The sequence below is a fragment of the Dreissena polymorpha genome, chromosome 3, assembly GCF_020536995.1.
Source record: "Dreissena polymorpha isolate Duluth1 chromosome 3, UMN_Dpol_1.0, whole genome shotgun sequence".
Classification (NCBI taxonomy): Eukaryota; Metazoa; Mollusca; class Bivalvia; order Myida; family Dreissenidae; genus Dreissena; species Dreissena polymorpha.
The window spans coordinates 107,929,043-107,946,652 of NC_068357.1; the positions used below are offsets into that span (position 1 = coordinate 107,929,043).

Consider the following 17,610-nt stretch of genomic DNA (forward strand, 5'->3'; position numbering starts at 1 on the left):
GTTTGATTTTGTTTACAAATGATTTTGAAATCAGGAAACTAATAACGTTCTCATTTTCGACGTCGTACTTATATTCATACTAATAATAGATAAAAACAACCAATGACTGTTCAGTGACTTTTTGGTTAAACCACTGTGGATTTAAATAGCTGAAATAGTAAACATTGATGAATGTTCACATAATGACCCAATTTAAAATATTTCCATTTTATAAGCTATTTTCGAACAATATTTCAGCTAGGTTAGCATAAGAACAACATTTTATACATGTATTTAAACCCAAATTAAATTTCATTTAATATTTATTGACGTTATGACGTCATAATTGATATGACGTTATCTCCATGACATTTTGACGTTGTAATATATTGTATTATGCCCTGATGAGCTATGCGAAACGCGTTGGCTAAATCAATATATATTTAAAATCCCAGACACGTGTTTTTTACTTTTATTATATTATATATATATATAATATATATATTATATATATAGATATATATAAATATATTCAAATATTTTATCATTTGGCAGGTTTAGAAATTATCTCCCTTTTAAAGCTTATTACTTCCTTGGATTGTATTTTGGACTTTTGACCTTGAAGGATGATCTTGACCTTTCACCACTCAAAATGTGCAACTTCATGAGATACACATGCATGCCAAATAACAAGTTACTATCTTCAATATTGCAAAAGTTATGGCCAATGTTAAAGGTTTCGGACGGCGGACGCACAGACTGACAGACAAACTGACGGACAGTGCAACTGCTATATGCCACCCTACCGGGGCATAAAAAGTATCACAAAATATGATACTTCATCAGCATGAATCAACTTCACATGGACAATATGGATGCTCTTAAAAAAGCAGACAAAACCTGAAAAGAGATTGGTTAAGGTTCAGTGTTCGTTTGATTTTGTTTATAAATGATTTTGAAATCAGGAAACTAATAAACGTTCTCATTTTCGACGTCGTACTTATATTCATACTAATAATAAGATAAAAACAACCAATGACTGTTCAGTGACTTTTTGGTTTAAACCACTGTGGATTTAAATTATTTCAATATCATAATAGAACTTTGAATGTGTAAGTTTACATGACTAACATAGAACTTTGTTGAATATGTTTGTACATGTTTAAAAGAAACCGATAATTTTTAATAACTGCAGTGAGTTATTCTCTCCATATTACCAGTGCAGATATCAGAATGCACATGAAGCTGGTAAGTGGACATGATGCATCACATAATTACATGTGTGGTTAACCGTTTGAAGAAAATACGAAATGGAAATGAGTCAGTTTCCAACACGTTCGCACCTGTCTATCTTTTTTTTTACAAATTTGAAATTTACAGTTTTGTCCAATCAACATAGTATGATTGTATTATGAACCAGCATCTACTAGTGAACATCAGTATGTATGAGTTTAAACCAAAAAGATACGTTTCGTTGAATATACCGTATACTTGTTTGGATAACGTATTGTACACTGTCAGCACACACATATCGCCCTTTCCTCTTTGTATCTTGCTATTTACCTGCTTTTGGACTTATACATAAGATCTTAATTCGTTTTTAACCCGAAACACACGTTTCATCGAACATCAATAACACTTTCTACAAAGATTTGATACTTGCAATAATGTTGTCTTGAACACACTATCAACGCCCGCAGTTTATAAATTAATAATCTATAGTAGTTATTTGATGCTCCAGATTATTCAAACCGCTTCCTATTTCCCCAAACTTACCCACTTAATCTCCAACACCTTTCAACTTTCGTCATATTACCTACAACACGCGACATCCTGTCATCGGAAAGTGTGTTTCTTGACATATATATAATAATCCAATCATGTTTCGTACCAACCATGCAACTTTAAATATGTCAAGGCGATGGAGAAGAACCATATGACCCATCGTCTTTCGTTCTCATCCCATTCAAATACATGTAAGTTATTATTTAATATAAATGTTGTATGCAATTGTATGTATAAAAATGCTTGTTTCAATTAAATATGTTTAAAATAACGCACCCACATCACCCTTACCTCATTCTGACTGACTTGATCTTGACATACTTTTGGACTTACTCTAAGGTCAAAAATATGTGTTACTCAAAGTGACCGTTCGCATGACATCTATACTTTTAACAGCTTAAAATCTTAAAAGCTTCCGTTTAACACTTAACACATTCACATCACCTGACCTCATTTGACCTTGGCTTGACCTACTTTTGGACTTCTCTGAGGTCAAAATTCTTTGTTAACTCAAATTTACTGTTCGCATGACCTCTATGTATATAAAAACAGCTAAAATCTTAAAAGCTTCCGTTTAACACTTAACACATTCATCACCTGACCTCATTTGACTTGGCTTGACCTACTTTTGGACTTACAGTAAGGTCGAAATTCTTTGTCAACTCAAATTGGCCGTTCGCATAACATATATACTTTTAACATCTTAAAAGCTTCTGTTTAACTCTTAACCATTCACATCACCTGACTTTAGATTTGACCTTATTTCGGACCAAGACTTATTCAAACGGGCTAATGAATCAATACTGACATGACTTCGAAAGAGGGCATAATCATTTATTGAACGCAGCATGTTTGTGTATTTTTTTAAATAACATATATCTACTCTCCTGTATGTTTCATATGATTTTGAATTGTACATCTCCAAGACGATACTGATGCTTGATTATGTATACAATATAAGTTGATTAACGTGCTCCATATGAAAACATTATTAGTTTGCAATTATGTTTTTTTTTCGATTTATAATCACAATGCGTGGTCCTCCTAAAATTTCATATAGTTGTCGTTTTACGTATTTAAAAAAGTGCGCGAACTTCAATTAACGTAGTGCAATCGCTACAAAGATTTTGTTGACAATTGACGTTTACATTTTCAGTTATTTACTTAGTTTCTTTGTAGTTAAAGCTCAAGCAAGTCAACTTTATACACTTTGATGCTAAATTATAATAAGACACCTACTCTCACTTGTATTTGATTTCCAACACTTGATCCTATTTAAATATATACATTCAATATAATAAAGAAATAGCTACCAATTTTAGATCTTTTAAACTTAGCAAATTAGTCCACTTATGCCAAGTTGATCGATTTGTTGTCTCAGTCTTACTGTTACTTATTGAAGTGTTTCATATGCATGTGCTACTTGGTTTGCCAATGTTATTGTTGCTATTCATTTTAATAACTATACAAACACAATAATTAAGTATATTCCTTAGTTAAGGGTTAAATGTGTATCCTTTAACCAGATAAACAGGTAAACAATACAGTTTGCTGGCTATTATTAAGTTACTAAATATAATTACTCTCTCTTGTATTGATTCAAATGTTGTACACGCTACTGTTACTATCAAATAACACATCAGTATATTTGAACTATGTCGTTTATAACGTCCTCTATTTCCTTTATGACATTCAATACTGTAGTCGTATTGTTCCCCTCCAACTCGTTCTCAAGCGGAGGATAAGATTCAAACTACAAGTTAAGGGACTTGTTCACAATTCGTTAAAAATACGATTTTCAAAATAATTGTCACCGATTTACACAAATGTGCACAATATGTTTTAAACAAGAAAAAATACCTTTCCTGACCAAGAAATATGTTAAAATGCTTGATCAATACTGAGTGATCATCATTCGAACTCGTTGTATCCTATGTGTTAACGCATTATTTTCTGTTTTAAGAGGTCCCGGGAGACAATATTTTTTGTATAACTTTTTTACTATCATAATTATTTAAGACTATTATAGATGTGAATAATATATATTTGTTGGTATACATATTGAATATTTAAACACTACGAAAATATATTAAAAAGAGCCTTTGATATATAGGTCGTTTTGTATCATGAAGCATTACTACCTGTTTGGTTAATATATTTGTTAGGCGCAAAATGTTTGATTTGAAAATAGAACTTTATTCCGGTTGATATATATGTTAAGCGTAACACTTATGTTTGTTTCCGGTAAACTGACTGTATTTTATGTTTTTGTATAGGTAAGTCCCAAGATGTATGTTTCTTACATGTGAAATTATTTACAATGGTATTAATATATGTATGGCTTTATTTTGATTCTATTGCTATAGCTATTGCAATGTCGAAATTGAATGAATGTTCAAACATATTGCTTATATCCCGTAAGATTGATTTAAATGGTTGCTATTTCAACAAAGCCTACTTTAACAACAGAAAAAAAGTAAAAACCACTGAGGTACGTTTGTTTGGTACGTTTGATATTCATCAAACAAAGATAAATATGTTTTTTTCTGTGCATGAAAACTATTTTAGGTTTTATTTAGGTCAATTAAGAATTACATGTATTACCTATACAATCTAAAAATTCACAACTTTCACGTTTTTCTCTTTATTTATGGCCCTGAAATGTGTCAAGTAAATATCTTAATTTAACAAAATGTTTTCACTTCAAACTATAGAAATGTTGTTATTGAGAATCGAAATACAATATACATTTTTACGATGTTAGAAACGATGATAATTGGTTAAGATATCGGTGGATTGGAAATAACCCGCGACTCAGTGAATCGAGTCGTGAAGGTATTTGTGGGTTTAAATTTAAGTTGTTGAAGAAATACTGCAATAGAAAGCGTGATGGATTTCCCTCGTACAATATACATACGTGTCAGTAAACGCTACACCCACGAAGTACATTTGTATTATTGCGAAATAGTTGGTAGTTTTGGACCGGATAATTTCATATGACAATATTTGAATAACAAAACGTTCAGAATATCAGTAACTTTTCTTGTAATAACCGACTAAAGCTTTTTCTCGTGATTTTTGAAGGGGTCACACATTGTAAATATGTGGAAAAGGAAAGTAATAGTCATGCATGGTATTTAGCGGAGCACGGCAGATGCACTGTTATAAGTTTAAAGCAGCCATCGCAAAAAAGGTAAGCTACGCAGAAACATTTTCTGAGAACAAATATTCAATGTTTTTAATAGAATTTCTATTGTTTGAGATCCACTTTTTTTCGTGCTGTTTTCATAGATAAACATACGGATATATTATTAATGCGTTACCATATCGTGTTTGCTTCTTTATATATAGTCTATCCCCCATCGCAAAGCGGGGTGGGTTTCTTAGAAAAGCCCTCCGTTTTCTCATTGCGTACGTCAGTCTACTTGTAAACACTCTAGTGCCACTCTATATCTCCCATATCATTTGACGGATTTCTTTAAACATGCCGCAGATAATTTAAGGCATTCAAGCAATTTTCGTGTCGTACTTCAATATTAAAGGTATAAGCCTCTTTTTCTTATCCTCTTAATATCGTCTTGCGTACATTTGAAACAATTGCACGAAACTTGCATTCAAATATTAAGTGCAATTAGACGATGTGCAGAACACTGAGTCAGTTTCGCTGGCCCTAGGTCAAGGTAAAAATTTATCAGCTACCCTTTTTCTGTCCGCTCAATATCTCCATACCCTTTCAATGGTTTTCACAAACTTGGCTGCAATTTTAAGTTCCTGGAGAAGTTTTGCACAGAGCATGAGTGATTCTAGCTGGCCGGCGGTCAAAGCAATACGTCGAAGTCAAAAGTTTGAGCCTGCATTATCGTGGCTGCTTAATTCCTTCTCGAAGGGTTTTATGACACTTGCCGACAATAAGTTGCCATTTAGACCATTTGCAGGTAGCATGAGTCCGTCACGCTAGCCCAAGGTTACGATAAAAATTGAGTCGTGTTCTGAAAAAATGGGCATAATGCATGTTCTTAAAGTTTCGTCCCAGATTAACCTGCGCAATCCACACAGGCTAATCATGGACGACACTTCATAACAACATGCAACCATGTTAATGTAATTGCAATTATGTTCAGGAGTCAGTGAGCCGCCTCCAGGTTAAGGTCACACTTGAAGGTCAATAGGTTAGTCTTAAATATGTTTGTATATGCTTGACATCTATTATACCCATGAAAAGGTTATAATGAAAAAAAACTAATTTCATTTAGAAGGGCCCAGGCGTCAATTACGCTGATTAAAAGTCAAGGTCACTGATTTATAGGTCAAAAGATCTCGGCGCGGGATAAGATTGTCTCTTTAACTGTCTTGTTATACATAAATTATTCTTTTTTTTGGTCTGATTAAGTTTAACGATCATATGAAAGTATTTATTAAATCATTTATATTTAATTTGTCTCTAGGATCTTACTTGAAATAATGTTGTCAACGATCAGTCTTACTTCGCTTACTAAATTTTCCAAGCAGACACAATTTGTAAACTAGTCGACATCGTTTGGAAAAGAGAAGACTTTATTTATAAATATTTGAATTCGCTTTCAAACGAGCAGATTGAAAGATCCATAAACATTGCCCAATACTATTATGCTATATATATAAAACGTCAAACAACAATAATGTCATACGGAGGTAAATTACAATACAAATCCCAAACACAAGTGACATTGGTGTAAAATCGTAAAAATACAAACATTCTGTAACCTTTTTTAGCATCTTCAAATCGTTTCACGATGTCATCATGTTTTGTTTTACAGATCACCTAGATTTCGGATCGGATTCATTCGGTTTGCGTTAAAATGCATAATCTGGAGCACGTTTGCCTTTGCTTCTAACTTAGGTCCGTCCGCTATCATAATAGATAACAAGCAACTTCAAAATCATGGCAAAACCCCAACAATCATTGACGCAGTTCCATTCAGTTATGTATTGCTCCACATACACTTACATTTTTGCACACTCGCTTGTCTTTTTTTCTTGCTGAATCTGTTAGAGCGGGACGTCCTCGCCTGAGTTCCGCTAATTAATTAATTACATAATGATTATTCATCAGAACTACGTCATGCTTTCGACGCTGCCCGAAGCAAATCTCTCATTCGCTCCTAAATATTTGGAAATCGTCGCGTGAAATTCAAATGGAATATATTGTTCCACAAAAAATATAAACCAGCATAGTGAGGCTCTATCTTGTTTAATCAATGTTACCAGACCACATCTAGCGTTAAAAATTTGGCTATTTCTTTAAGGAACATTTATTTTTGTATGGGTTAACTTCGTTTAACCAAGATTGTGATGATTTGGCGTGTTTATGTATTCAAACACGCAGAACCTTTATTTTAACTAGTGGCTGTCGTTGGTTTTATAGAATCGCGCAGGTTTTCGGATATCTAATAATAAGAATATTCAGAAATATTACCCACATCTTTAGACACTTCGATTTCGGGTGTTTAGTTTATTTTAATTTACACGTGAATTATTTGAACATGCGTTTGTCTATTGAGTATTCAATAAAATAATTGTATTTGTTATCTTTCCTTTCATTGCGCTAGTAGCAATTATTCATGGTTTTGTAAAGAAATGTCAATGGTGGAAGCATGCATTAACTCAATTACCAAGCGACGTCTCTGTGTCTTTTTATCTTGGGAAGTACATGTTACACATTATTGGTTGTTTGATAAGACTTATATGTGTCTGTTCTTAAAGAAATGTATATCGTCTTTAAAGATTGATGCGTTTTGGGAAATATGCATTTTTTGAATTTAAAAAAGTCATGCCTGTAACATTATACCATTCAAGACCATAACCAGACATGGGTTTTTTTAAGGGGAGGTGGCGCATTGATGTTTTGTGAAATGCAGCAAATTAAGGCGTATGTCCCTGATTGGTCATTAAAAGATCACCCGATATTTTCGGAAATATTTCTGTGTATTCCAAGGTAGGTCATATATAATGCATATACAATAATAAGATTTGCCGCCAGGGTGGTTGGTCAGATGCCATCTAGCCCCTCCGTAGAATCCAATCATCAACATCAACCAATTATCATTATATGAGTCTCACGTCACAAATTTGACATAATGAAGACATAAATACCCAATTATTTTTAAGTCATGAATATTATAATGCAATGTTTGTGTGTCTTTTCTTTCGTTATTTTCTGTAACTCAAACTTAATTTCATTCCTAGAGTTAGATTTAGCCACGTTAATTAGCTTCATGATGTTTGGTATCCGAAGTTATTTCCTTAGAAAGCTTATGAATGAGCAACTAGATAGCCTGTGTAGGGGATCAATTATCTTGATTGCTTTGCATAGCAGGAGAATGAATTCAGCGGACGAATATACTGCTTCTTTTCTGTATAATAATTGGCTTTCTTGGTCTTATTAGGGCTTTAGAAATGAGTACAATAATGCCAAGAGCAGCAGCTGGAATATACTGATAACACCAGAATCTGTTAACTGATGTAGTCTGATCATCGAACGTTAAGTTTGATTTCAAATTGGTGTTTGCATTACCACATGGTTTAATAAAGTTCAGATATTGCACAGAGTGTCATTTTATGTGGATTAGTCTTGATAAACATGATTCGTGTCCGTAAATGCACTATCATTATCATATATATCATAATATAAGATTCCATTTTGTGTCATCTGTTGCCGACGCTATATGCGCATTTAATTTAACAATAATTTTATAAGTAGTATTTTCGAACACATCATATTTACATCAGTGTTGGCAGTTATTTACACGGTGTATCCGAAATTCACCAATGGATTTATTTTTTTGACAAATTGTTCGGAAACTTGAATAAATTGTTCATACAAAGAGTGTTAATAGCTAAACAATACTCACTCATCTTTTCCGAATGGATTCAGTAAATTGTGACGATGCAAATGAAAAATTGACATCAATGATTGCCATACTATCTTTTATTCAATCGTCTTTTGGTATCTTATGGTTATAATGATTTTCTTCCATAATGGGGTAACACATTGACTGGCCTTGTACACGTTTATTAAAAAAAATGCATAATTAAGTGAATAGATTCATACATTCGTATATGAACTCAACTATAACTTACGTAAACACAAGTGGTATACATTGTCCTAAATCTTAAATGGCATCTGTCGCATTAAATCCTTGAATTGTACAGTTGACCCATACGTTTGTAAATTTGTATTAAAATTATGTGTACTTAATAAACACAGTTGATAATGGGGAAATCAGATGCCAACACAAAAACTACAAGGAAATAAACTTGTGCTGTACAAATAGTGATTTTATTTATATTTAACAGACTAAATGTATTGTATTGCATATCTGACCTTAACGACTTAAACTGTCCACGTCGCGTCTACATGTAATTGCCAGATAACTCATTGGGGGAAAATTCTTCAATTTGGGGGGAAATTATAAAAATACGTGACCTTTAAATCAGTTCGTCTGATAATTGATCGCAGATTCTAAATACAACGTATATTGATTCTGAAATTGACGTCTTACCAGCAGTATTGGCAAATGACTTTCCAAAATATAAATAGCTTATTTCGTAACCATATGCATTAAAGGGGCATTTTCACAGATTTTCACATGCATTGAAGTTTGTCAGTAAGAACTATATTGATATATGTAAAAATTGGATCTTATTTGAGCTCCATTGAAAACAAGAATACAATTAATGAAAGAAAAAAGCAACTATCAAGTGGGCTCGAATCAATGATCCCTGGAGTCTATCGCTAAGACCACTCGGCCATCCGTGCTTATACAATGGGTGGTGTATTTTATACTTACAGTAGCAATCTTCGTAGTATCACAAAATATAACTACAACAACATTACTCTTTTAATTATTCAATCGTTTCGCGTTGCACCACTTTATAATTTTCAGGTTTTTAAATCGTCAAAAGATGCGCATAATAGATGTTTTAGAGCATGGTTAATGTTCAGTATTACTGTTTCCTTACAAATATCACAACTACAACGAAAATTTGCGAATCTGAAACAATTTTCTTTTAATTTTGTCAATTCACCAAAACGTGAAAAGGCCGCTTTAATCCACCTGCTTTGAGTAACTTGTAATATTAGGCAACGCCCATATGAACATATTTAACTGTTGACTGTGTGAGGTCAGACGATCTTATATAATGTATGTGGTCTCAACAATTACTATTGAAATGTTCCCCGTCCATGGTGAACTTGCGAATCGATTGGTGTGCATTATTTTGAATAAAGGGTATAAAGAATAAACTAGCCTAGGTTTTACTGTAAATATGAAGAGATTGTATATGACGCCAATATTTCATGAGATGAAGTCAAATATGTGCATCGGAATATACACAACACAACTTATGCCCTTTATTGCATTTACAAACATATTACAATGACGTAATTGACCCTTGTTGAAAAACGAGTTTAAATCTCAGTTAAATCCTCTGTCTTTCGATTACTGTTGTGTGAAACACATGTCATGTATTGCTTCTAAAATGTAAACAAAACCTTGTTTGTACATTATAAAAATTGTAACGCAAAACATTTTAAGTTTTCTGTATCCAACACATTTTAGGTAAATGAAATCATATATGGGTCTATGTACCCAATTGGTTTTTGTATCCATTACTGGAAAATAATATTATTCTGAAACAACAAAGCCTAAGATGTCCTTGCGATTTTACAATACGTTGTTTTTAATCACATGTAGTATCATTGAAAGCAGTCGAGTAATTGATAATTTATTTTGCACAATATTTCTGTAATGAAATAATAAACCTTCATTTTTTGTCTTATCGCATATCATAATTGCTTCCTGCATATAAACGTGTACATAAAAATGTTTCCTTGTACTCATACATCGTTAAAGAACATCGGTGACCAAAGTATGTAAGGTTGGAGCATTGCTTTTATAATTGTAGTGGGAACGATTACACATTGCCCATTAGGGCAGTCTTAGATAGATAGATAGATAGATAGATAGATAGATAGATAGATAGATAGATAGATAGATAGATAGATAGATAGATAGATAGATAGATAGATAGATAGATAGATAGATAGATAGATAGATAGATAGATAGATAGATAGATAGATAGATAGATAGATAGATAGATAGATAGATAGATAGATAGATAGATAGATAGATAGATAGATGGATGGATGGATGGATGATGATGGATGGATGGATGGCTGGATGGATGGATGGATGGATGGATGGATGGATGGATGGATGGATGATGGATGGATGGATGGATGGATGGATGGATGGATGGATGGATGGATGGATGGATGGATGGATGGATGGATGGATAGATAGATAGATAGATAGATAGATAGATAGATAGATAGATAGATAGATAGATAGATAGATAGATAGATAGATAGATAGATAGATAGATAGATAGATAGATAGATTTATTTCAGTATACTGATACAACATGATAAAACATATCTAAATACATGATAAAATAGTAAAACAATAACATGTATGAGAAATGAAACCATGCTAATAACATTATACCAAGGATTACACAAAAAGAGAACTTAATCTCTTATTTCTATTGTGGTCCTTGGATATTGATGGTAGTGACATAGAGAGGGAATGAGATGAAAATCAGAGATTTGAGTATAAACGACAATTATTTGCATAAAAAGGTACATATATTAATAATTTGGATCAATTAATAACTAACTATATAGATCTAAACGAATGATTACATATTAAGAAGATGAGTTTTAACTGACAACTTAAAATTAGCTATACTTGTAGAATTCCTTAAGGAGGAAGGTAGTTTGTTCCACAGAACACAGGCATTATATGCAGAAGATTTAGCACCAAAACCTTTGACTTTGGGTAAAATATAGCACCCACTTTCACTTGACCTAGTCTTGTATGAATGAAGAGTGTCAAAGGGAACAAAGTTTTCACTCATATATTCAGGAGCCAAACCATTTTTGATTTTTAAAACATGACAAAGGGTTGCTTGCTCCACTCCCTTTTGAACAGGTGACCAGTTCAAAATCTTAAAATGTTCATTACCTATATGTGACATATGACCTAAATTGAGGACAAACCTTTATAATTTATTTTGTGTGACCTGAATTATATCTTTCCAAAATTTGGTAATGCCATGATACCAAAAACAACATGCGTAATCGAAATGACATTGGATTAGAGCCATGACCAGAAGTTTCTTAGTGTGGAATGAGAGAAAATCACGTTTTCTATACAGAAAATTTAACTTTGTTTCTTCCAAAAGAGCACGGCTATCAAAACTGGAAAGAATTCAGTTCTTTAGCAAAATAACCATTCAGACGGTGTAACTAGCTGACCCGTTTATGAAGAATCCATCAGACTTATCAATCTAGTAATAGTCCAGTCATCCTATGAAAAAAAAGCACCTAACCATCAACTAATTGCAACAGAAACGGTTCACGTGCAAAATCATCTATGACGTATAACAGATGACAGGAAAAAAGTCTAGCGAAATATTTCCAGGGCAAACCTGTTAAAACTTCATTTTATTTATGCCCCTCGCGGACGTTTTTTTTAAATAAAGTATATTTTCCATTTTCTATTAAAACAACACATTTCGGGCAAACCAGCCAACAAAAACAGTATTCAGTAATACATCAGTTATGAAAACAGTATTATTTTTCTATTTCCTAAGTGTATCATGAAGTTTCTTAACATATTTACTCATGTAAATAGTGCATTTATAGGGGTAAACTTACCCCACCCACCCATTAAATACATGTTACTATTAAATCATGCCAATATATTATGGCATGTGGAATAAAATTTAACCAAGATTGGTTGCATTGTCATTAGCTTAAAATAACGCATCACTTAAGTATTATAATGTTAACACTTAAAATCAAAACACTTCTATTATACCATATTTTACATTCTAGTATAATACAAAGATAACCTGTACGTCTCAAAACTGCTCAAAACTGCATGTACATATAATGATTTTTCTTCTCCAGGTGGAGCTAATATCATATCTATAAGCTTAACCTCTTCTTTCATTTGTACTGCTAAGCCAATCTGTAGAGGAGGAATCAACACCTTGGTCTTACTGCTTGGATAATGGCCTGTCCAATAGAGGCAATCTTAACATCTGCTTTTTATCGCTGAAAATTTCTCTAAGAAATGTTTTTAGACTATCCGGAATGTAGTCAATATTTTCCTGTGTAGACATAAGATCAGAGCCAGAGTCAGGGTAAGACAATTTTGTTGCTTTAATATCCTTTATATCAGTTAGCAATAGTTGTGCTGCTGTTTTTATTATTTCAATTTTATAAGCATCAGAATCGCTACTAGACTTTTGGTAAAAGGATTGAAAAATTGATGATGCAGTGTTTCTAAATGTGATTACATTCTGCTTTCCATTTAATTCTGTGATGACAATAGAGGACCCAAAATGCTCTAGTAATCTCTTCTTCATATGAGTTGATGTATAGGAGAGTTCTCCACATAGTTCTACCATTTTGTCAACAAGGTCTTTTAGTGTTATTTGTTCGTCATCATTTTCAATCAGGAACTATGCTTTTTCCTGGAAAGCAAATTCCTGTGCCATGTTCACTGGTCTTCCACACTTCTTTCCTTTTTCATTGCCTGACTGTGGTATATTTTTACCTGTCCTAAAATTTACGCTGCATGACTGATGGTATATAGCAACAGCAGCCGCTAAGTCATGTATTGTTTCCAATCTGCTTTTAATATCTGAACCCTATTTGTCATCCCTATCGATACATATGTGTTCGATGTTCTTTTTAAATTCAACTGTTCTAACAGGGTATACATTATAGCCTCGTTTTCTTCCAACAAATTTGGCACGTTGAGCACAAAATAGACAATTTGTACTGAAGTTAAATCGTTCAGTGTTAGATCGTAACGATGGAGATAATACAGTGTTGGCTTTTTATTTAAGGATAACTTGATTCGAATTGGGTTACAATAATCTTTCCGACAATGTACATATGAACTGTCTGTCCGGGTAGGGAAGTAATATTGTCCAAGCGAACTTTGCTGGCAGCATTTATGCTATCACTCCCTTTCTGGCGTAACTTAACATGATCTTGGTCATCTGCAATTGATTGGCATCATATCAGGCAGGTATTGCTGAAAGAATATATGAATACATGCTGTTTCAACCATTAGGCAGAACAGTCTTTTGTGACATTCCCAATTGTGACAAAAGGAGCATTTGCTCATAACAAGCAATTCCTTGATTTGACACAATGGATTTTAAAGCCGTCTGCTGCCTGCTGCAGATGCATTCAAAAGCGTTTAATAGAATGAAGGGTTTATATTTTCATACATATTGTGTATTTCAGAATACAAGTAAATGCATTGTTGAACTTTATGTCTATAAAAAAACTATTTTTAAGAAACAACAATTATCGATATTCACGCAATATTGTGTTTATTTTTTTTCAGAAATAACAATAGTTGATATTCACGCAATGTTATTTTTGTACTATGTACAAATGTTCACAGTTCCAGTATGAATCCTGTAGTAAATTTTGTTTTGCACTCATTAATAGTTTGACTGTACTGTGGGGTTAATTTATTTATATGTTTGTCATTGATGATTTTGAAAAATGAATTATTTAATTTTGCCTTCAACTGCAAGCTGTAAATGTTGAGTATTTACTAGCGTTGCGTGTAGAATGAATGGCTATTACCTTTCCGATGCAGCTGCAGCAGGTTTGGTGCTGATCAGATTGTTTGGCAGTTCCATATTAGCATCTGTAATAGATGAAACAAATTAAAGTCTCTATAACGCTCAAAATCAACCAAAATTTCGTAATCTCTTTCTTTAAATAAAATTAACACCTAAACAATCTGTGTTCCTTATAGCAATAGCCACGATTTCAACGCTAGATGTGGTATGATAACATAGATTTTTGTATATACAAGATGCGCGTTTTTATTTATTTGTGACACAATAAATTCCATTTTAATATATATTCATAATACACACGAACACCATGTTAGTGTTCATGTGCCGTATGAATAGGTATCGTTGAAATTAAAATGGAAAAAACAACGAGCGTTTTGTATCTTCAAACATCTATTTTACCAGACCAAATCTGGCGTTAAAATATCGGCAATTGCCATAAGGAGCACTGACGTTTAATTGGTTAAGTTTATTTTACGAAATATTGTACGAAATTTTCGTTGATTTTAAGTTGTAATGTTACTTAACATATATTGAGAAAATAGAGGAAACAGAAATGGAAAAATTAAACTTAAGTTTGATCAAAGCTGTACTTATTTTCCTTCACATGGTATGGCCGATGTTTTAAACACACTATCTTTTGTTTATATAAATTTACATTATCCTGTAGCATTTTGTCATGGCATATGAATCATTTATAAAAACACTTTTAAATAAATATATATTTATACCTTTTTTCGAAATTCTAAACCCACACCTTTGACATCGTTGATTGTTGATCAAACATCTGTAATAAATCAAACACATGTATTCAAGAAAATAACAGTTTGATATGTGTGTAAGAGAGTAACTTATTTACTATAAACAGCTTTTGATTTTCTGTTGTAATAATACTAAATGAAACATTTATAGCTTAACTCAATATTTCGGATTATATTTTTTTATAGTTTAGAATTGTAAATTTAAGACCATAACTTATTATTTCTATTTTATATATGATAATTATTCATAATGAAATATTGAAATTATTAAAATGATTCAAATATGTGGAAAATTGAAAGCTTTTTTAACATTAGGTAAGAAAATTCTCAACAGTTTCAATCAGTAGAATATTTTAAGAAGTTATAGGGAAAAAGAAGCAATACGAAAACGTTGTGGTACAAATGGCCAAAACAAAAACGTTATGGTAAAAATGGCCTTCCGTAGTTTAAAAAAAATTATTAAAATCTCGATCTTTTCTCTCTTAATTTTCATATTTGTTTGTGTGTTTCAAGCATTCCTTAAATGCCTACATATGTATATTTGTGTAAAATGTGTGTTTGCTGCTGACTTTATTGCATATTTGAAGAAAACTATAAGTTCCTGCATCATCCACGAAAACTAATTACAAAGTGGTACGCAGTCTATTACGTAGCGCATTCTTCTATTACTGACGCATTTGTTAGGAGAAAAACATTAATTTCCAAGATGAAAAGAATAATATTCAACAAAGACATCTTAACTTACCTCCAAAAATGACTTAAATCTAGGATCTTTCATCAAAACAAAGACCTATAGATTCATCTGATCATTTTATCTTCTACGGTGGTAATTTAGGGCCATGAAAATCTGTCATATTAAAAGTCATTTTTCGGTAGTTTGCCCAGGCTAGACTTTGCTAGACTTTTGATATGTTGAAGAGGTGATATTTATCTACAACATTATCGAAAAATTATTTCTGTTGCAATTAGTTGTGGGTACAATTACAGATTGACTGGACTATAAATATACAGCTTCTATCACAGCACAGTATCGCAATGTATAAGGTTTCTTCAATTAACCACGTGATCAATACCGGATGATACAAAACGAGCTTAGAAACAATAAAAGTAAACAGTCAAAATCATTCGTATTTTTAGTAATTATGTAGTAGTATTTAAAGTATAATTTATTTCTTGTAAAGTCTGATGAACGTGTTTATTAATCTTTACGAAAACATGTAGACTTTTACATATCCGAATTGTTTTGTAATTTAAGACATTTCGTCTTTAGACCCATTTACAATGTGTCTGCATTATATCATTTAGTGCATAGGATGAATACTTTGGTGCTTAATATACAATTTCTCTTGTATTCCTATAATATACAACACTTTTCATTGGGTGCCTAAAAGTACAACATTTCCATGTTGTTCCACAATTTTCAATGTTGTTTTTTTATATATAAATGCAACAGTATACAATTGTTCCTTTCAAATACAGCATTTTCAATTTGGGGCTTAATATACATCTTAAAATAGATGTGTAATATACACTATTCTAAATTTGGTGCTCAACAATACATCATTTTCCATTTGATGCGTAAATTTTGCAATATTTGGTGCCTTGTGTAAAAAACATTTTTAATTAAGTGCCTAAAATTACAACATTCTCCAGTCGGTACCTAACAAAAGACAACATTGTGCATTTGTGCCTAAAAAGAACAACATATTCCAATTGGTGCCTTAATAATATGTCATTTTCAATTTATTGACATTTTGTACGCAGGAAAAAAACACAATAAATGTAAGGCCCGGCCAAAACATTAATACTTGTTGCAGAGAAAAAAAAACATTTTCCATTTGGTGCCTTAACACTACACAATATCCATTTAATGCCTTAAATACATTTCCAATTTGGTGCCTAAAAATAACCTTTTGTAAATTTGAACTCAAACAATACAACATTTTTCATTTTAGGGGTATAGAAAATAAAAGATTGGCCATTAAGTAACTAGGAAATACAAAATGATTCATTGAGAGCTTAGAAATTACAACAATTTGCATTTTGTGCCTTAAAAATACAGCACTTTTCATTCAAAGCATAAACATTTCAACATTTTCAATTTAGTGCTTAAAAATACAAAATATAAATATTCGATCTAAATGCAACTTTTTTTTCGTACCTAAAAATTACAACATTATATATGTGGTGCCTAAACATTTTTCGTTAAGTATTCCTATAACGATACGTTTTCTATTTGGTGCGTAGAAAAAGCAATTTATTTACTTTGTTGCGCTATAACTTTTGCTGTGTGTTTGTTCTTTGTAAAATAGAGCAAATTACTCTAAGAGTGGTCGGTACAGTTGGTACATTGGGCGTTGTATAGTG

The 17,610-nt window shown here is 32.2% G+C and overlaps 1 long non-coding RNA gene across 1 annotated transcript; it reads right to left on the reverse strand.

Moving 5' to 3' along the window:
• Positions 1-13,363: 13,363 nt before the first annotated feature.
• Positions 13,364-16,019, reverse strand: LOC127870940 (uncharacterized). The gene is made up of 4 exons (XR_008045013.1): positions 15,989-16,019; positions 15,214-15,269; positions 14,487-14,550; positions 13,364-13,920 (listed from the first exon to the last, which is right to left on the reverse strand). It is a non-coding gene; the product is annotated as an uncharacterized LOC127870940 (long non-coding RNA).
• Between the last annotated feature and the right edge of the window lie 1,591 nt (positions 16,020-17,610).